The sequence below is a fragment of the Balaenoptera borealis genome, assembly GCF_965194805.1.
Source record: "Balaenoptera borealis genome assembly, chromosome: 8".
NCBI lineage: Eukaryota > Metazoa > Chordata > Mammalia > Artiodactyla > Balaenopteridae > Balaenoptera > Balaenoptera borealis.
The window spans coordinates 51710385-51732906 of NC_138865.1; the positions used below are offsets into that span (position 1 = coordinate 51710385).

The following is a 22522-nucleotide window of genomic DNA, read 5'->3' on the forward strand; positions in this document are numbered from 1 at the left end:
AAAAAAAAAAATTCCAGTAGCTTACTAATTTGTAAAGAACTTATGTTTACAGCTATTAAGAACCAGTTTATAATTTTAACTCACAAGATAAGAACATGGGAGAATTTCTAAAAACTCTCTGGGCCCCATTTTCCTCAGCTCTGAAATGGGACAATCAAACCTATATCACCAAACCTTAAAGTAAGTAATAAAATGAGATAATTTTTATAAAGTGCATAAGTGGGCATAGTAGATTCTAGTCAAATGTTAAGATAGATGGACTAATTAGTAAATTATTGATTCTAGCACAATAGTTATGACTCAGGACATTCAAGTAAAGGAAACAGCAAATCCACATCTCCATAGCCTAGGAATGAAAGGGAAAATGGTGTGTGCCATGTTTTTTCATTGAAGAAAAAGGGTGTTCCCTCTTGTCATTCAAGGTCATATCTAAAGAGAATATAAGAGAGGTTGGAATGATATGCCTTAACTAATAATTTTAAAGTCAAAGTAGCAATATAAGTACTTTGCTATATCCTATTACATGAAATAAACTAATACAAATATAGTAGGCCATGCTTCATTCATTCTAAAATATAAGCATTCTTTTATTAAAAGACAAAAAGAACTAGAAAAAAATCACTAGATTACAATGACTAACAATTTTCACTCTAGGTATATTATTCTATGATACTATATTTAATCATTAATAACATCCCTACATAATTGCTATAAATGTACTGCTTATTTTTAAATTTTCAAATGCTTTGTTTTATTACCAGTATCTTCTCTCCCAGACTATTAGAAAAACATTAAACTTAAATACTCTCAGTGGGGAAAAAATTCCCAGGAATATATAGTATTACATTTTACAGCTCACAAAATTTTAAAAGCAGGCAGTGATAACAACTAAATAGGCCCCTAAAAGAAGAATTGGTACACAGTGTTCTGTCTTCCCAAGAGCAAGATGATGGCTGTGGCCCTGCAAGACATACCGAGATGATTAACTGAAAACAAGTGGAGATTTAGACTCTGTGTCATGAGACATACATGGATCCAGAAATCCTTTTGTAAACATAGGGAGCAAGTCCGAATGCACTTTAAAAAGTAGGATCTGTTCTCCATGAGGACTAAGTCACTCACTGGTAGTTTGTTGGGTACATAATAAATCATATTTAGGTCTTTTAAACATATAGATGCCCAGACACATTATGATGAATCAAAAGAAACAAAAAAGAAGCACTTGTCAAATGTCATCTATGTGCCATATGCTTTGTTTACTAATATCATAGGACTTCACAACACCCCTGCCGGGGGAATGTTATTAATCCCAGCTTGATAGGTAGAGAAGCTGAGCCTCAGTGAAGGCAAGTAACCTTTCCAAGTTTGCACAGAGAGTTTGTGGCAAAGCTGAGACTCAAACTCATGTTTGCTTGACCCCCAAATCTGTTCTATTTCTACAATGTGACTCCAACTTATCAGAATTTTTTCTAATTACCTGTTTTTCACATTTAACTTTGTTTTCTTACCTCTATATATCTATTCTGAACCTTCTCACCCAAACATCACTTCCATTCATTCTATCATGAACAAAAGCGTAACAAGCAATTTACACTTAGAGAGCAAAAAATTTAAAACTACTTTATGTTATTAAAAAAACTCATGTTACAAGATGTTTTCACACAAACTATCATGTTTTTACTTCACTACAGAAAAGGAGGCTAAGGGATGACAAGTGTCCCTCCCAGAGAAGGAGAATAAGTAGTAAGAAGGGAATGAAATCAGTATGCCTATCACTTTACAAACATGGGTTTTTATCTTCCCAACAACCTTACAAGTAGTAACCGGTATATCTATATGAAAGAGGTAAGGAATTGAGGCTCAGAGTGACAAAAGTGATTAGTAATGTCAGTATTTTTTTTAACATCTTTATTAGAGAATAATTGCTTTACAATGTTGTGTTAGTTTCTGCTGTATAACAAAGTGAATCAGCTATATGTATACATATATCCCCATATCCTCTCCCTCTTGCGCCTCCCTCCCACCCTCCCTATCCCACCCCTCTAGGTGGTCACAAAGCACGGAGCTGATCTCCCTGTGCTATGCAGCTGCTTCCCACTAGCTATCTATTTTACATTTGGTAGTGTATATATGTCAATGCTACTCTCTCACTTCATCCCAGCTTACCATTCCCCTTCCCTGTGTCCTCAAGTCCATTCTCTATGTCTGCGTCTTTATTCCTGTCCTGCCCCTAGGTTCATCAAAACAATTTTTTTTCTTTTAGATTCCATATATATGTGTTAGCATATGGTATTTGTTTCTCTCTTTCTGACTTACTTCACTCTGTGTGGTAATGTCAGTATTTGAAGCCTCATTTGTCATTTTTCAGTACCCTTTTCTCTTGTCATGTTACCTTGCCTTTGAGCCACGTTTAACCCAAAAGAGACACACAAAAGGAAAAAAAAAAAAGCACAGTGCCGTGAAAATGTTTAGATAGACCAATCTCAAAAGATGCCTCTTCTTTCAAAACATTTCTGATCCTCCCTCTTCGTCCCTCCTGTGTTAACTATTGTGTGTTATGCACTTGATACATGCTACAGGATCCACAAAAATAAATAGCACATTTTTCCTGCCCTCAAGGAGCTTACAATCTAGGAAGGTGGGAAAAGATTACAACTAAATTGACTCTAATGTCTCAGAGCATACATCCAAATAAATTGAATGAATTAAAATATTAAATGCAAACTGAAAATATAAACTGGAAAAAATATGACTGAGCAATCATAAAATGAGGAAAGATTTTATGAGCTTAAAACACATGGAAGAACACACAGAGGAAAAAAAGCTCTAATGTCTTTCTTTTCATGATATGTAATTTATATTCTTTTGTGAAATTCCTCTCCATAATTTTTGCAAATTTTTTCTTTTGGAGTATTCTTTTCCCTGTTGATTTGTAAGAATTCTTGATATTTTATAAATACACTCACATTTTGTATGCCTTGTATCTTAGATATACTTTTTCCCAAATGAACATTTTCTTTGGACTTTTGATGATGGGTTTTTTATTGGATTTTTAATACTTGTGTTATGTTTAATCTTTTATATTATTCTTCCTTCCTTGGCTTTTATTTTATTTAGAAAGGTCTTTCTAATCTTGACACGAAATAATAGGTTCTCATATTTTTCAAGTTTTTGTAGAACATTTTTCTACATTTAACATTCTAATTAATCTGATAGTTATTTTGGTGTATGTTGGAAGGTAAGAATCCAATTTAAATATTTTAAAACAATTATTCACAATTATTGCATGAAATATAGTTTCCCGTTGATTTGACTTGCCATCAGTACTATATGTTCAATTCTTATATATAGTAAAATCTCTTAGGTTTCTATTTTGTTCCATTGGCAACTTCCTCCTCCTTTCTCCTTTTCCTCTTTCTCCTCCACCTCCTCCTTTCATTCTCCTCCTTTGTCTTCCTTTTAAGTACCTCACACCATTGAAAGTTTTTGAGCAATAAAGTAATACAACTAGTCCCGATCTTTAGAATGATTCATTTAGGGACACTGTGTAGCTTGTACTGGTGACAGAAAAGACAGAAAACTACACCATTCTGGCTTAGGGTAGGGGCAGTGAAATGGAAAGGAGGGCAACAAATGTGAGACACCCTGGAAAGGAAAGCTGCTTGATGGAGCAATCATTTAGAGGTGGGGCATAAGAGAAAAGAGACAGTCGAAATGCCCCACAGACTTCTAATGCAATTGGCCAGAATGGTAGTAGTATTAATAAGAAATTGGGAACCCAGAAGAAGAAAACAGGTGGCTGGAGGAGAGAGAGAATAAGATTTGGAAGGGACTGATGATTGACTCCACCTTACAATCCTGACTGAATAAATCCTAACTTGAGCTTGTGACTTTGAGATTAGTGTCACGTCAACAGGTAAAGTAGCATTCAAGATGCAGAAGAAAAGCTTGCTATGCCTATGACCTAACTGAACAACCATTAAATTAGTAAGAAAAATATTCCACACACTCTGAGAAAATTTCAGTGTCATTTTACTTCCCTGCAGGAATGGGAAAAGATACGAAGGAAATAAAATGCATGCTACAAATCATGATATTACAGAGTTTAGTCTTAGTTTTTCCTTCCCTCTTTGCTATACAAAATACTCTGAGACAAACCCAAAAAAATGTAACATCCTGTTTTGAACACCACTAAGTTTTGGGGAACTAGTTGCTTCTCTTATTTAATGATAAGCAACACTCTCTATACAAATTATTTCTCTTGAAAGGTTGTTGAAGCTACTGAGATTATCAAAAGGGGCATTTGGAGAAGGGGCATCTGAAGCACACTTTCAGCTTCAAAACCATTCACTTCCACCAGGGTTCTCTACTTCCTGGGTAATTTACATGCCACTGAATCCAATGTTCCTCAGTGAGATCTCTCCTTCCTTGAGCAGCTGCAAAGCAAGGAGAAAGGATAAAGTGGGATCAGCGGACAACGGGGAGAGATAAAAGCTTGACTAACTAAGGCTTCGGATGAAACTGTTATCTCCATTCGGTGAACCAGATGTTAACATTCCATCTCATTCATAGGGAGTTCTTTGATTGATTTGACAAAGGTTTGGAGGAATGTAATTCATTAGTATGAGGGCTTTGTCATGGTTCAGTAACCACTAAGCTCTCTTCATTTTGTAATCCTGGGCACACCTATGTAATGGTCCCTGATTTATTATAGTTACATTGTTTTGTGTTTAAAAGAGAATTCTTTATTTTCACTGGCCCGTAGATGAAAGTATGAGCTTTTAACTTTTTTCTTTTATTCATCTCAATTCTCTGATATTGACAAATTTCTCCACTTTTGAATGACATCCTTTCTTCTCTTCTTCCTTATCTATAATCCTTGTTCATTCTCATCATATTTTTTAAAATTTCTATTGGCTTTCCCTTCCACCTACTACCTGATTCCTCCTTCCACTTTCACCAAGACATTATGACAAAGAAGGAAACAATAATAAAGAAAAACTATAGGCAGGAGGTCTAGGCCCTGGTGCCAGCTCTGTTCCTAATTAACCATGTGACCTTGAACTAATGCTTTCACTTTTCTGGGAATATTAATTGAGGTGGTGAGACTTGGCCCATTTCATCTCAAAACCTCTGTTATTCTGATTCAAACAATATTAACAGACATTATCAAGTCAATATATACCCTAAGTTTTCTTTACTTGCTGCTGTGAATCAGCAAATGAATAACAACTGCAACGTTCAATATGGTAATCACTTACAACATGTAGCCATATAAATTTAAATTTAAGGTACTTAAAAATAAAATAATTTAAAAATTTAATACCTCAGGCCTACTAACCACATTTCAAGTGCTTAAAAGCTACATGTGGCTAGTGATTACCATACTGGACAGGGCAGTTAATACAGAACATTTACACCATCTTAGAAAGTTTACTGGACAGCACTGAGTTAGCGCAACCTAAGTATGTATGAAACACCATGCAAAATCAGACATAGAAATTATAATCACTGCCTTCAAAAATATTGCAATTAGGAGAAAAAATACAAACATATTCACAGTGTTTTAAAAATATATATATTGCTTATGGCTGCATTAGAGAGGATGTCAAAATATAGGATATGACCTGGTTTCTTATCAGATCTCCCTTGGCTTCAGTTCCCACATCTGTAAAATGAGGAGACAATACTGGAACACCTGTACCTCCTCTTCTGGATTTAACTAAGATTCTATGATTCTTCTGGATTTATAAGTTTATATGATCGTATTTAGTCTAAGAAATCATTAAAGAAATGGTAGGACTAAGCTGGGCCTTGAATGATAAATGAGGTTGGGAAAGGCAGTGACATGAGGAGAGGTGTATGTGGAGGATGTGAATTAAAGACAAGCTGTACCGAAATAGGTTTAAGTCAACAAAGAAGTTCTCCTGACACTGATAGTTTTGAGGAAGACTTAGGGACCATCAGTTAGGAATGGGACTTCCCACCTAGGCTGGGAAGTTTAACTCTAAACTAAAATCCTGTTCAACTCTAAGTGTCTTAAATTATGAGAGTATAAATTGAAGTATATGTGTAGAGTAAGAGTTGAGGGCATATGAAATGAAGAAGGGGCAGAAATTATTTCTCAGGTTATGATATCCAAATCAATAAAAAGTTAGCTTGGATCCTCCTTCCCCAACCAACAGGGTGGTGCATGGGGGGACCATGGAGAAATGCAATTGGAGCAATCTTAAGGACAAGGAATGTAAGAGGACCATTAAGGTCTCTCCACCCTATTGAGGAATATTATATAAACATAAAACCACAATGCTTTGGCTATTTGAAAATCTTGCAACTTCCTCAAAAGAATCTGAGCTTCAACTTAGACTGGATTGGCTCAAAACCTCTTGAAGCAAAGCTGTGGTCTCAGGGCTGAAAACATGATTAAGTCATTCCAGAGAGCAAAACAGTATACTTTCCCAAGAGTGAAGGAATGTGTTCCCTGCCTACTTAGAAGGATGTTCTTTCAACATGTCTACCTTCCTTGTGGGAACAAGTTTCAGAAGTCTGTAATCTCATCAAAGGGAGCCAAGTGGCAGAGACTCTCTCCACAGGGGGAGCTAATCATCAAGGCTTCCTTTCTTTTCTTCCAGGCTTTATTCATTGTTGTCCTGGGGACTAGTTTCCAAGCTATTGAAATTTCCCTTGATCCCTCTCAACCTTCAATCAGATTTGAGGAAGTGAAGATTTCCCCTGGATTCTTTCTTTTCAGCTCACCCTTTTGAATTAAAGGGTTCAGTCAGGTCTTATCACAATACATGGTCAGCCTAGCATTTGACATTTTGCAGTCTTAGACAAAAGTCTGAAATGAGGCTGGATGCAGAGGTCCCAAAATGGTTACCTTCATTAAGCAAATTTTCCTTCACATCTTGGCAAATAGTTCTGGATGTAAGGTAATCTGATGCCTTCAGGATGTATCAGGAATCTCCAAGACTGAACCATGTAGAGTAGGCTACACCCCAGCTAAATGATTCAAAGTCAAAACCCTCGGTTTAAAAGAAAGGGAGCCCTTGGCAACCTCAGGAGTTTAAGCATGTTTATTAGAGAGGTCATCGGGTCTGTACACTTTTATTGCACAAATCTACAGGGATGCCCTAACAATCATTTTTGTCCTTATACAACAATGTGGCAATCCTGACTTCTTTTGTTGTCTTTCCTTTGCCAAGTAACCAGAGGGATATGGAGATGCTCTTTTTCAAAGACTATGGGAGAGCAATGGCTTCTCAGCTCAACACAGATGAGTACTTAATAGGTGAGTCTTAGTCCTGCTTACCCAGTACAATGATGACTAGGCTTTGGCTTTCCAGTCACACACATGTTGGAGAACCAGACTGAATGTCCTCAGGATCCATGAGATAGGCTTCTGGGAGCATGGGTGAAGGAAAAGAGGAACGCTTTTGAATTAAAAGGCTCAGCTTTTTAATGTTTTGATAAACTTTTACTGTGCTATAGCCATTTTGGTAGCACTTTCAGGTCAACGGTTGACTCAGTCATCATCTTCTCTAGTCAGGGAGCAAGTAGTTGCCCAGAAGCGTGGCAGTGCACATTCTGTTCCCTGTTATAAAGGAAATGAGGGCTTGTATCGTTCTGACATGAATTATCCTGCACTCTGCTATAATGTCAGTTATATTACGACACGGCCAAAACAGACCAGACATTGTGTGGCTTCAAAGGTCTTCTTATTTGGCTTTTCCAGCTCCCGCTTAGGGGAGGTAGTAGCTGAAAGCTGAGAAAGAGAAATGCTTCTAAGTTGGTCGGAAGCCTGCAGGAACCACCCACTTAAATACCATCTTTATAACCAGCCCTAAGAGACTGTAACACTATACCAGTCACACAATAAATGTTAGCAGTAGTCAAATGATAACATTTCCTTTCCTTCTTATAGGTTCCCTAATACTAGAAAGGCAGCCTGTTTGGGGTACACTTTCTAAACAATGTGTTTAAGACATATTTAAATACTTTTATTTACAAGCACCAGAAAACAGCTGTTCAGCTCCAAATCGTAGATCATGGAGAGTGCCAGGAAAATAAACACAGAACCACGTAATGATTCTCATAAACAGTTGAATTTATCCCTTGGCAACATTTCACAACCCCTTTAGCAAACAGGGCACCCATGCATGAAAGAGAAAAAATTAAGGCACGTGCCCTTAAGTGACAGGTTTTAGCATGTAATAAGAAAGGCAGCCTTTTCATTCTCCCCACTCCTTGCTACCCATCAACCCCCAACTCCTAGTGCCATTTGAGAAATCAATCAGTATACAGATTTAAACAAATCTTACTCCCTCTAGAAATTCTTTTTTGAACCTCAGGATGAAGTTTTCCTCCCGGAGAATCCTCTGAAGATTCACTCCAAGGGCACTAGGGGCTTGTGGTGCAATAACACCACGTCATTCTCTTGCTTTTCAAACAAAAGATGGGGACTTCTAAGGGTCCTTTGTAGCACTATATGTGAGAGGCCAATACCGCCTCCTGGATTTACAAAAGTCAGCAGGCATTGTGTCTGGTGTGTGTTGTAGAGATTCTGTAGTTAGGTTATTAGGGCTCCTGAGCTGCAGATATTAGCCTCGCTTCCTGGAGAACACATAGTTTCAGAGCGGACAAGTAGCTCACCAATCATCCTAGTTTCTGAATTTAACATAGGAAAACTGTGAAGGATGGCAGAATATGCCTCTCCAAAATATAACTGTAGGAGTTCAGGACATGCCACCCCAAAATATTCTGCTTTGACATATTGATCATTTTGAGCTGTAGGCACTTGAAAAACAGCAAATGCAGGGAGAGGCTTTCTCTGAACTCACCTTATCTGCCTAAAGACAGATCCTCCAAAAGGAACCCAGTTATTATAAATCCCCTCCCAGGGAGATTCATCAACCAGGGAAGACTGACTCTTGTCACCAGTGAGGAGACTAGAAGTCGACATCACACCCAGACAAACTTTGTCACAAACCATCATACCTCCTATCTAAGGAGGACCCATTCTTCTAAGGGCCCATTCAACTTTCCTACAAATTATTCACTCTCCCCTAAGAGGCCTGCATCCCCCCCTCCCTTTTATCTATTAAGATAATATTTAAGCCTGAATTCTAAGCCACCTCAGGGATTTACTCATTTTTCCCTGTATAGTTCCCATATATAGATGAGGTATACATATTAATAAACTTCTGTTTGTTTTTTCTCCTGTTAATATGTCTTTTATTACAGGGGTCTCAGCTAAGAACTCAGAAAGGTAGAGGGAACATTCTTTTTCCTTCCTTACAGTTGACACACAATTCACAGGAGAAGAGTTTTTCCACCTACATGGAACTTATCATACTACATACTAGAAGTATCTAATGGCACCAAAATTCTGGACAAGTGCAATGGCAAGAAATATCAGGTGTTCCATCACCCAAATTAGCACTAATGCCAGTGAAGGACAAGGAATAACAAAGGTGTAGAATGTGTGAACTTGGGCTTCAGCTGACCTATGCTCACTTTATTAGGAAGAAGAGTCAGCTTTTACAGTACTTAGAATTTTCCCAGAAAATCTATGAATTATCTTGAGTGCACATTTGCCTCCAACAAAACCCTAGAACTAATATTAACCACTCTGAAAAAAGCATCTTCTTGCATTCCATTGATATTTTAAGATTCTCTAGTCTAGGCTAACATGATATAGTGACCACCTTACTGATGAATTAGGCATTATCAAGTGTTTGAGCCCTCTGTCACAACATGGTTTGGGGAAATCTCTGAATCACAACCAGGATACCATTTAGCTAAAAGAGGATTGTCACTGATTCCATGCAAAACACTTTGTCCTTCCAGTGTTTTCATCACAAACACAACCACAACCCAATGAGGTAGGGATATTATCCAATTTTTGTGGATAATGAGCTAAGACATATAAAGAAGCAATGAGCCTAAGGTTGCATAACTACTAAGTATAAGAGCTAGGGATGCTCCTCAATTTAGTACTATTTCTACTTCCTCAGAAAGGCCTCAATATACTATACTTGAAAGTTCAGATTGTTCCTGACATATGATAAATACATGATAAATAACCAGTACATGTTATTATGCATATATTTAATGTTAATGTTTCTCATTCTTTCTCTAGGATCCCATTTCATTTATGTACCTACTTTGATGTTTTTTTAATGTAACTTACTCATTACATAAGCTTTTAGATGGTAAGCAGGAAATTATTCTGTATAAAATTGTTTACCTCATTATTCCTAATAAAACAATGCTATCTGACATTTATTAAGACTCTGATAATTATGTCATTTTCATACCATTTCTATGCCTCAAAACTACACTTATATATGTGTGAATGGGTTCAGAGTTTATATGACTTGCCCATAATAAGTGGTAGAATATGAACTTAGGTCCACCAGAGGCAACAGTGCTTAAGAGGCTGCATGCACTTACACCTCACAAGTTTATGTGGCTAGGAAAAGTGAGTCTATTGTTTAAAATAGTGAAATGAGGAAAGGAAGTGTTTTGAGTGGGTAAAATTGTGAGTTTCATTCAGGCATGCTTATTGTATGGTGATGGTTAGACAATCTAAAAGAAATGCCTAGTAGGGCATTCGGAAGACCTGGAGAGATTAACAGGACATCTTTAGGACACATCCTGGATGAAGTTGAAACTCTAAGATGTTATTCGTTTTTAGTGGCCAACATTTATTGAAAAGAAAGAAGGCTGAAACAGACTTAGAGAATATCCAAAGTCATGGAAATGTTAGGAAACGAAAATATTTCTTGGGTGCCTACCATCTGCCATACTTTGCCTTATATGCCTACTCTAGCTCAATGGTTCTCAGACAGGGGTGATTCTGCTCTCCTTTCAAGGGACATTTGTCAATGTCTGGATACACTTTTATCATAACTAGGCTAGTGAAACTGGAATCTGAGCAGAGGCCAGGGATGCTGCTAAACATCCTACAACACACAGGACAGCCTTTGACAACAAAGAATTATCTGGCCCAAAATGTCAATAGTGCTAAGGTTGAGACATTTTGCCTTTAGCTGTAAAAAACAAAACAAAACTATGAAAAGAAAGGGAAACATTTATCTGGCATTTTGGGGGCAAGTTGTCACAATAAGAAAGAACCTTTCGGGGAGAATGACTTCAGGGTAAGCAAGCAACATTTTCTACTAGAGAATTATATTTTCTGTTAAGAGCATATCCAGGGCTTTCCCTAAAAAGACATAAAGGAAAATGAAAAGTGTCAAATAAAAAGAATTTGCATAGAAAGGACTAAAGTTTGGTGGGTTTGGTGGGATGGTAGGTAACAGAGAAAGAGAGTGAAAACAATTTTTAAAAAAAGGCCCTGAGATTATAGATTGAGGCTGATGGTGTGCATTCTAATTCAACACATACTTATTAAACTCTGCAGCAGACAAGGCATATTCTCACTAATGAGCTTGTTATGGGTTGAACTGTGCCACCCCTAGCCCTAAATTCAGATGTAGAAATCCTAACCTTACCCCAGTAGCTCAGAATTTGACCTTATTTGGAGGGCAGAGTCTTTACAGAGGTAATCAAGTTAAATAAAGTGAGGTGATTAGGGTGGGCTCTAATACCATAAGATGGGTGTTTTTAGAAAAAGAGGAAACATGGACACAGAGATATACATAAAGGGAAGAGACACAGGGATGTAGAGACATAGGGAGAAGACAGCCTAAGAGAATGACTTGCAACAGATGTCTCCCTCACTGCCCTAAGAAGAAACCAATCCTGCCAACATCTCTATTTCAGATGTCTAGTCTCCAGAACTGAAAGACAATAAATTTCTGCTGTTTAAGCCATCAGTTTGTGGTACTTTATTATAGCAGCCCTAGCAAACTAATACAGAGTTGGAGAACACAGTAGCTTTTCACTTTGATGGTAAATCTTCTTAACAGGATATCTGAAGGAACTGGTTTCTTTTGCACTAGTCTTGGATAAAGCCATTAAGCATACATGTTAAACAGAGTTAGGCGAAGGCACTTCCCACTTGTGGCCACTGTTCTATGAAGATTGTGAGAAATAGTATAAAATTAGTAAGTTACTGCTTAAACACTAAGGCAACTGAATGAAGTTTTACATTTTCCCCCTGTAATCAGGATTTTAGCAATTTGGTACACACAAAAAGTCTGAGCATCCTAATTTAAAACCTGACTCCACAAATGAACTTGGAAATACTAGATAACTCCTCTGAGTTTCAACAATTCCTATACCATAGAAATAGTAGCTGTCCTTGTCCTAGTTCTTGGCACAGAATGCAACTATAAAAAGTAAGTATAATTATTATATTCAAAACCTAACACAGTGTGTGGAAGTATGTGGTATGAGCCTAACAAGTGTACATTTGTCCTAATTAATTTTATTTTTTAAATGTGTTGAGTACTTTTGCCAGACCTATGGTAGCACCTTCACTTGTCTACATTATCTCATGGAATCACCATAAGCCCATGAATCACCATAAGTCTATGACTATTATGTTATCCCCATTATATGTGAGGAAAAGCTGAGGCTTAGGAGGTTAAGTAATTCAGCCAAGGTTACTTAGCTAATAAGTCACAGAATCAGGCCAGGAAAAAACAAGTCTATCTGAATGCTTAGCCCATCGTTTAACCACAACTTGGGTGTCCCTCTAATTGTTTTCTTATGGAGAAAAGGAAAGGGGAGAGTGGTTATGTAACTGTACCTGGAACTGTAACAAGTGCAAGCTATCAGGAACTGTGGTGTTTTTCTGAGTGAACACAGTTTTTTGACATTGGCTTGCCAAGCCCTACTTCTTACATGCTGAGGTCTAATAAAGGTGACCTGGTATTTAAGCTTTGGGAGAAAAAATACAATTAGTTTTGGTCAAATATGGGGATCGTCTCCTATGACATTTCCCAAACAACCAGCCTAGTACCTTGGTGGGTTGGGGTGTGTGGAGTTAGCATTTGAGCTGAGAGAGAAAGGTCTCCTCCTGCCACCCCCTCACCTTCTGGTGCAAGGGCACAGCTGGTGCGCTGGCCTGTGTTCCAGACAATATGCTTTCCTGACCTTAGGCTTTGGTCCCCATGGCATTGCCTCCCCATGTCAAAAAGGAAAAGCTGTTTTGTTTTGTTTTTTTAAATTAGGTTCATATATACATAGTGTTGACAAAGGCATTATGGTAGTATTGCTACTCCTATAATGTATAAAAGGACCGTTTGTTAAATTGTAACTTAGCAAGATGCCCCTTTGGAGAAGGGAGATGGCTTCAGGGAGCCAGGAAAGCGTCTGCTTGCTATTTGCTCAATACTAATCCCCCAAAATCCACTGCCTGAAACCAGACAAAAGACAAATTACATGGCTGTTGAGGAGTTTATTTTTCCAGATGGCCAACCTGAGCAATAGTTCACTGGCAAATTAAGTCTCCTAATACAGAGAAATCCAGCCCAATCATGCATTTAATAAAAAGCACAAAGTGTGCTTCTCAAACAAATTATTTGGAAACATGGAAGGTGCTAGAGAAAGTGTATAAAAGGGAGTCTTTGTCACATATTGAGTTTCATCTTTCATGTTTGGTCAGTTGTTAAGAAAACAAAGCTGTGAAATCTACTTTCCATTTGTCCCAGTGACTCCTGTTTATATTGGTCTAATTCTTCACAGACAACTACTTGCCTCACTACCTTGAAAAGGTCAAGCTATTTCTGTTTCTGGGTTCCCAATGATCTGATCTTCCTTCTTTAATACTTTTCTATGGCATGGAAATATCTATAGCTACAGAGTTATATGATATATAGGACATATAGGTTATATAATATATATATGCACATATATATCTCCTCAATGTGTATATATACATATATATCTTTTATATGATATATGGAACAATAGGTTAGGTAGGAGATGTGTGTGTATGTATATTATATATATATCTCATATGTGGGCCTATAGAGATATAGACATATAGATATATGCTAGGGCTTTGATTGCATGGGGCAGAAAGTGAGGGAGTAAGCTGGAATAATGACAGAAAAGAATAATCAATCTATCCTACTGTTTAGCATGTTTAGTTAATAGAATCATCTGGTTCAATCAATTTGATTTTTAAAATCAGGGTTATATTGAGCAGCAGAAAGTACAGGGATGGAGGAAAATTGTTAGGAATTAAGATTCTAGTTGTCTTCAAGATAGTAATATTGATAGTAATAGTGACAGCTCTCGTTTAATTAAATAAATGTGTGTCAGGGAGTAGGTTAAGCACTTTGCATATATTTGTGCCATTTAACTTCACTGCAACACTATGATATTGGAATTTCCATTTAATCAATGAGTAAACAGGCTTAGAAGGTTGTTATCTTGCTAGTAATTGGTGGTGGAATCAGGATTCAAAAGCTATCAGGCCTACTTCAGGGATCTTATGCTAAACTACTATGCTCTTACTTGTTTACTCATTCATTTATTCAACAAACATTTACTGAATACCTGCTCTATGCCAGACATTATCTAAGTATTGGGCATTCAGAAAAAGACACTCTTCATTCTTTGAGCTCTTCATCTGTTCGGGGAGACCGTCTAAAGTGCAGTGTGGTGATATATGTGCTAGAAAGGAGTTGAGGAAGGGTGCCAATGCCCAAAGGAAAGTGATCCCTACTGACCCTTGGGAAGGGGAGATGGAGAGAGCTGAAAGGCAGAAAATTAACATCCAGAAAACCTATCTTTCTTCTGCCTCAAAACCAAGAGATGTTTTAAACAGGATTTGTCTGCAAAAAATACTTGTCTTAATGCTTTGTTTTCCCTAAGATTCCATTTTTAAATCCCATAAAATAACACTATTTAAGATATAGGGAAATCTGTTCTATCTTTTCTCTGTTCCAAGTTCACAGCCTCTCTTTACCTTGTAAGCCCTCATCCTCTATTTCAATACTTTCCTCATGAATTTCCTATCCTTCAGGTTAGTCCCTGTGCTGCTCAACCTCCTTCCTGCTACGAAGGTGAAACCTTTCAATATGAAAACCTGATCATGCCATGTCCCTGCTAAATATCCTTCAGTGATTCCCTGTGACCCTTACTAGGGTGTGCAATTTGGTTCTATAACTTCAACTCCCTACGTGCTCCACCCACACAACATTTTAACAGCTATTTATTCAGTGACTACTTATTACAGCCCATCTCTAATATTCACAGAAATGCAGGATATTTATCCTCATTTATAAATGAGGGAATAGAGTATCATAGCAATTGAGTGACTCAAGTTCATTCTAATAATAGATGGCAGAATGACAACCAACACCTGTTGTCTTCCACATGACAGTGGACACTTTAAAACAACAAAAAAAACCTGCATCTTTTTCTTTTTTTTTTTTAAATAAATTTATTTATTTTATTTATTTATTTTTGGCTGCGTTGGGTCTTTGTTGCTGCACGCGGGCTTTCTCTAGTTGCAGAGAGCGGGGGCTACTCTTTGTTGCGGTGGGCGTGCTTCTCATTGCGGTGGCTTCTCTTGTTGCACAGCATGGGCTTTAGGCGTGCGGGCTTCAGTAGTTGTGGCACGAGGGCTCAGTAGTTGTGGCTTGCAGGCTCTAGAGCACAGGCTCAGTAGTTGTGGCGCACGGGCTTAGCTGCTCCGCGGCATTTGGGATCTTTCCAGACCAGGGATCGAACCCATGTCTCCTGTATTGGCAGGCGGATTCTTAACCACTGCGCCACCAGGGAAGTCCCCAAAACTGCATCTTTTTCATCTCCATGTTACCAACTGTTAGCATAATGCCTGATAGTGAAATTGGTGAATAAATGAATAAATGGAAACATTATTCAACCAGTTCCACTGCATAGAAAAATTGGTTGTCAATTCCACATTCCTCCCATTTTATTCTTAAAACAACTGCATTTCATAGACTTCCTCAAATGCCTATTACAAAGTAAAACCAGCTTTTGGTTCCATCCCTTGCTGGTTCCAAGTGGGACTCTCCAATCCACTTAGACTCCTCTTATCCACAGTTAGATAGCCAAAGTATGTGTGATCATTCCAGTCCCTTGTTATTTACTGCATGCAAAATGCTGTCAAAATCTCTGAGGTGTTGGTATCGTGTAGAGCCAGACTACCTCAATCCATATTCCAGCTCTGTCATTAAGTTATATAACTTTTGTGTATAAACAGCTAAGTGTGTAGATTCTTCATTGGAACGTATAGGACAAATTAGAAACGGAAGATGCTGCAACTGCCCTATTGGGATGTATAGTAGTGCCCACCTTTCTTCTAAAAAGTTTTTAGAAGAATAGATGGGTTAATATATGCAGAGCACTCAGAACAATAGCTGGCACAGAGTAAGCATTCCAACTGTGTTTTCTATTACTAATATAATTACGTTTTATCTTTATGCCCATGCTGTTGTAGGTAGTGTAAACATTATTATTTCAATTTTACTGACAGGGACATAGAGAAGAAATTAATCATGTTCCAAAATCATTGAATTCTAATAACTAGAAACCCATTTCCATGGGGCTTTTGACCACATGGTATACAGGAGTGAAAGGGGTACATCAGTGGTACAAACAATGAAGGTGTCTCTCTCCTGTTGGCATGGTGAAGAGGCCTCAAATGGGAACACCAGAATTCATCAATTAGGCCTTTCTTTTAGAGTTTCGCCAGTTGTATTTCCACTCTATTCATTGAGTTCAGGCCCTGAGGATCAAGTGAATAAAAGAGTTTGGGGGAAAGTATTTTATTTTATAAGTGGTTTCCATTAATCACAAAATAAATTATGAGTACGTAGACAGAGATCACTGTATGTCATTCCCCCTACCCGGACTAATGCTATTTACTAAGCATTTTATATACATTGGCTTATTTAATCCTATTTCACAGATGAGGAGGCTGAGAGACTACAGCTCAGTATGAGTGAAAATAGGACTCAAACCCAGGGCTGCCAGACTTGCAAACCTGTGCCCTTCAACAGTCTTCTATTGAATATATAATTATAAAAACAGCTCAAAGCCCATGTTCTAGTGCAGAGAACTGAGCAGCATTATATTTATAGTTCTTTTTTTTAATATAAAGATTCTATAAAGTGACAGGCTTCTCTCTGACAGTGGGCCATATGCCATGTCCTGCTTGATCTAACCTATAATAGTCATGATACAGTAGATTTTTCAGATGCCTGATATAAGACTACCAGTTTATGCTAATTCCTAAGCTAATAAGAATGTTCAAAAGAAAATCAGAATGTCATTTGAAAGGAAGAATATGATGCAATGTGATTTTGCCATTACATCATCAAAGACATTCTTTACATTGATGAGGGAAAGTGCCCACTATACACAGAATGCTATATGTGGTCAAATTATAGAAGACTTAGATGATTTTTTCAGCCATTAATATATCCAGAAAACCAATTTTTTTCAACAATAATTATGGAAACCCAGGGCATTTCCTAATAATTAAAAGCTTTCCAAGAACTACAGACATAAAAAAGGACCATTCACCCCAGTTGCTCAGTAATCCTTTACAAATAAATGCTCATTTCCAGAGTCATTTTGTACTGATAGATTTTCCTTAGGGAATAAAAAAGATAAAAGTCCTAACAAAGAACACATGAAGACTCTTTTGAACTGTAGGTAAAAATGCAATATATGTCCAGAAAAATCAATGCATAGTACTGAAAACTAACTTTCATTATCAAAAACTTATCATTTCAGAGTTTGAAGGTGACTCTGAAGACAAATTATCAAATCTTCATCCCTTTCCTCCTACCCAGTCTGCCCACCACCAATAAAACATGAATCTATCTTCTGTATAACATTCTTTACATGAGGTTTTCCCCTCCTGTAGTCCTAGTGCAGTAACCAATATTTGATACTTGGTAAGAACTGGTATTACATCTTGAGACTTTTGGATAAGGAATAGGAACTCAAATGCACCCTAGGAGATTCCACTGGCAGCAGTGCTCATTCTTGTCATTTAATAGACAGACAAGTGTCCTCTCAAATTGATATTGTGCCTTGTCTTTTCTCTGTGTTTCTTATCTTCTCATCCTAACCTACCTATCAATCATGGTTCTCTCTCCAAAAAGCTTTTTATGATTATCCCAAACCCACTATATGCACTCTCTGAATTTCTATAATATTTAAAGTCCAATCTTCCACAAAATACATTATGTTTATTAGATTAAAAATTGTTTCCACTGTGTTTAATAAAGTCTTATCTTTTTCTTTCATTCTTCCCTCATAACCCTCAGTATGTATGCAGCATCATACAGGGTGAAGAGAGACTCTTCAATAAATACTTAAAGTTGGAAATTGTGATTTGGTGGAAAAAGACCCATTCAGTTACCTTACCTAAAAGCCATCATAGTGCTCAAAATTCTCACACATAAACCATTTCTTTGGCATGTCCTATTAAAGTTATGTAAAATCATACATTTTCATGAAGAAATAAAGAACCCCATATTATTCTCAATCATTAAGACTTCAGTAGAGGTGCATTTGAAGACCCATAAGTCACTGATCAACAAAGCCCTAGGTAATTGAAACCATAAGAAATCATTATAATAATTAAAAACTAATAAAATGCATTTGAGTGCCATGCCAGAAATAATTTTGGTTGCTTCACATGCATTAACTCATTTCATCTTTACCAAAATGTTATGAGGTGGGTTCTATAATTAAACATTTTATAGATGAGTGAACTAATGCACAAGGACATTAACTTTTAGAGAACGAAGAACTATCAAAGTTCTGGACTCTTGAGTTCTCCACCAAAGAGGAGAGACTTGGGTGATACCAAGACTGGTTAGAAAGCAGCATAAAATCCCTATGTGCTTACCGAGGGGTGTAAGTCCTGCTGTTTACTTTATAACTTTATCTAGTGCTTAACAATTTTGATTGATTTTCATTCAGCCATCCATCTAACCAGCAAATGCTTACTGAACATTCACCATGTGTCAAGCTTTATGCTACATAATGAGGCATTTTAAAAAATAAAACCTAGTCCCTTCTCTCAGGGAGCTCATTCTTATGGTGTAGCAAACATTTTTTCAAAAACAAAGTTTAAAGGGCTTCCCTGGTGGCACAGTGGTTGAGAATCTGCCTGCTAATGCAAGGGACACGGGTTCGAGCCCTGGTCTGGGAAGATCCCACATGCCGCGGAGCAACTAGGCCCGTGAGCCACAACTACTGAGCCTGCGCGTCTGGAGCCTGTGCTCCACAACAAGAGAGGCTGCGATAGTGAAAGAGGCCCGCGGACCGCGATGAAGAGTGGCCCGCACTTGCGCAACTAGAGAAAGCCCTCGCACAGAAACGAAGACCCAACACAGCCAAAAATAAACATAAAAATAAATAAATAAATAAAAGATTACTATTTTTAAAAAAAACAAACAAAGCTTAAAATAAAGGCATATAAATTAAATCCAGGAGACCAGTTGACTGGTTCTTCTGTCTGAGGGAATCATGAAGACAATCTATATGGAGTTAATGTTTTAGAGTGTTTTGAAGGATGGGTCTGAATTCTCTGAGGGAAGAAAAGAAAAGTCAATCCAGGAAAAATAAAAGGCAAATCCAAAGGCTAAAGAGAAGAAATTATAAAGTATGTTCAGAGAAATAAAACTGAATTGTAATGTCCATGGAAGGGCCTGGTAGTTGATGACCATGGGAAGGAAGCCTTGGTATTCAAGCCTTCAGGATTCAGGAGCTTGGTATCCAATCAGGTTTCAACCTGATTCTGTGCACAATGGGAAGTCATCAAAGTTGATAATCAAAAAAATTAATTCTGTATTTTAGAACGGCTATTCTAGGAGCAGTGTTGACTGTAAGATGGAGTTTAATAGAGTAGAGTTAAGGAGACTGGTTAAAAGGCCAGTGCATTGAGATAACACACTGAACTAAGACAGTGAGACTGAGGAACAGAAAAGGCCAGGAACTGATGTGAAAATTTTTTTGAGTTAAAATTAGGAGCACTGGATGGCAAACTTGGAGTGGTGACTTAGACATAAGCAGTAGTCAGTTGAATATAATTCTTAGATTTTTAGTGTTTATGACCAGTTAATGACATATACTGACATGTGAAACACAGTTCAAGCAAGCCTGGAAGAGGAACATGAGTCATAATTACACAAAATTGTTATGATAGCTTTTTATGTTATCCTAGATGCAGATTCAAACTGCTATCTCCACTTTTTTAAGAAAAAAATACCATTTATTTAATTTAATATGTCTGGCAATTTCAAGATAATGTATTTTCCATTTTTAAACATGATTTATTTTATGCTTAATGTTGCATTAATTTTTATTTAACAATTATTTATTATTTGTATCCAGCTCTATTGAAGTATACTTGACAAAGATTCTATATATTTAAGGTGTACAATGCGGTTTTGCTATATGTATACACTACGAAATGATTATAACAATCAAGCTAATTAACATATCTATCACTTCACTTCGTTATAAATGTCCTTTGTATGTGGTGAGAACGCTTAAGATCAACTCTCTTAGGAAACACTCCCAATCTCATTTACAAGGCCAGCATTACCCTGATATGAAAGCCAGATAAGGACACTAAAAGAAAACTACAGGCCAATATTCCTGCTGAATATAGATGCAAAAGTTCTCAAGAAAATACTAGCAAATTGAATTCAATAGCACATTAAAAGGATCATACACCTTGATAAAATGGGATTTATACCTAGGATGCAAAGAAGGTTCAACACATGTGAATCAATAAATGTGATATACTACATTAACAAAAGGAAGGATAAAAATCATATGATTATTTCAATAGATGCAGAAAGAGCATTTGACAAAATACAGCATTCTTGCATGATAAAAAGTCAACAAATTGGGTATGGAGAGAACATACCTCAACACAGTAAAGTCCATATATGATAAACCCACAGCTGACATCATATTCAATGGTAAGTTGAAAGCTTTTCCTGTAAGATCACGATCAAGACAAGGGTGCCCACTTTCACCCCTTACTTTCAGCATAATACTGGAAGTCCTAGCCAGAGCAATTAGGCAAGGAAAAGAAATAAATGGTCTCCAAATCAAAAATGAAGAAGTAAAATTTTCTCTGTTTGCAGATGACATAATCTTATATACAGAAAACCCTAAAGACTCCACAAAAAAACCGTTAAAACTAACAAATGAATTCAGTAAAGGATACAAAATCAACATACAAAAATCAGTTGTGTTTCTATACACTAATGAATTATCAAAAAAAAAAAAAAAGAAATAAGGAAAACAATACCATTCACACGAGCATCAAATACAATAAAATACTTAGGTATAAGTTTATCCAAGGAAATGAAAGATCTGTACAAAGAAAACTATAAGACACTGAAGAAAGAAACTCAGAAAAGACACAAATAAATGGAACAATATCCCATGTTCATGAATCACAAGAAATAATACTGTTAAAATGTCCACACTACCCAAAGGTATCTATAGATTCAAAGCAATCTTTATCAAAATTCCAATGGCATTTTTCACAGAAATAGAAAAAGCAATCTTAAAATTTGTATGGAACTACCAAAGACCCCAAATACCCAAAGCAATCTTAAGAAAGAAGAACAAAGCTAGAGGCATCACACTTCCTGATTTCAAACTATACTACAAAGCTATTGTAACCAAAGCAGTATGGTACTGGCATAAAAATAGACATGTAGAGCATTGGAACAGAATCAAGAGCCTGAAATAAACTCATGCATATATGGTTAAATAATATTTGACAAGGGAGCCAAGAAACAAGAGTCCTTTCAATAAATCATGCTGGGATAACTGGATATCCACATGCAAAAGAATAAAACCAGACCCCTATCTTACACCACTCACAAAAGTTAACTAAAAATGGATTAAAGACTTAAATGTAAGATCTGAAACTGAAACTGTAAAACTCCTAGGAGAAACTTAAGGGGAAATGATCCTTTACATTGGTCTTGGACACCAAAAGCACAAAAGGCAAAAATAAAAACTGGGACTACACAAAACTAAAATGCTTCTGCACAGCAAAATAAACAATCAACAGAGGGCAAAAGCAATCTATGGCAATCCTAAGGAATGGGAGAAAATATTTACAAATTATATATCTGATAAGAGGTTAATATCCAAAATATATACAATACAATAGCAAACAACAATTATCTTAGTGAATATCTAATTGCTTCTTATATTTACAACTTGGAGTATTGACCATTAGCAGTGTGATGAATTATCTAATAACAAAGGCACATGTGATTACAGCTACTCCTTACATAGTCTTCTAGAAACACCAAGTTGTTCAGAGTAGGATCCAGTTATAACACGAACGAACCACATCTAAGAGACTGGGCCAATTCTATCTTCCCAAGTATTTTTATGAATACTTATTCCCTAAACAGGACAACTATTGAAATCTTCAAACAAACCTGCTATACAACCATTCAGCTGTCAACATACAAAAATTATTTGACAACTTTGTTAATATAGAGATATATATTTATATATGTATGCAAATGTACATATATACATTGTGTTTATATTTATATATGTTTATGCA

At 36.8% G+C, this 22522-nt stretch overlaps 1 long non-coding RNA gene across 1 annotated transcript in view; it reads left to right on the forward strand.

Annotated features, from left to right (window-relative positions):
* LOC309632782 overlaps window positions 1-22021 on the forward strand; it is a 33141-nt gene extending 11120 nt beyond the window's left edge. Inside the window, exon 2 of the long non-coding RNA XR_014247070.1 lies at window positions 18-22021. This is a non-coding gene — a long non-coding RNA (uncharacterized lncRNA). The remainder of the gene's footprint in view (window positions 1-17) is intronic.
* The last annotated feature ends 501 nt before the right edge of the window (window positions 22022-22522 follow it).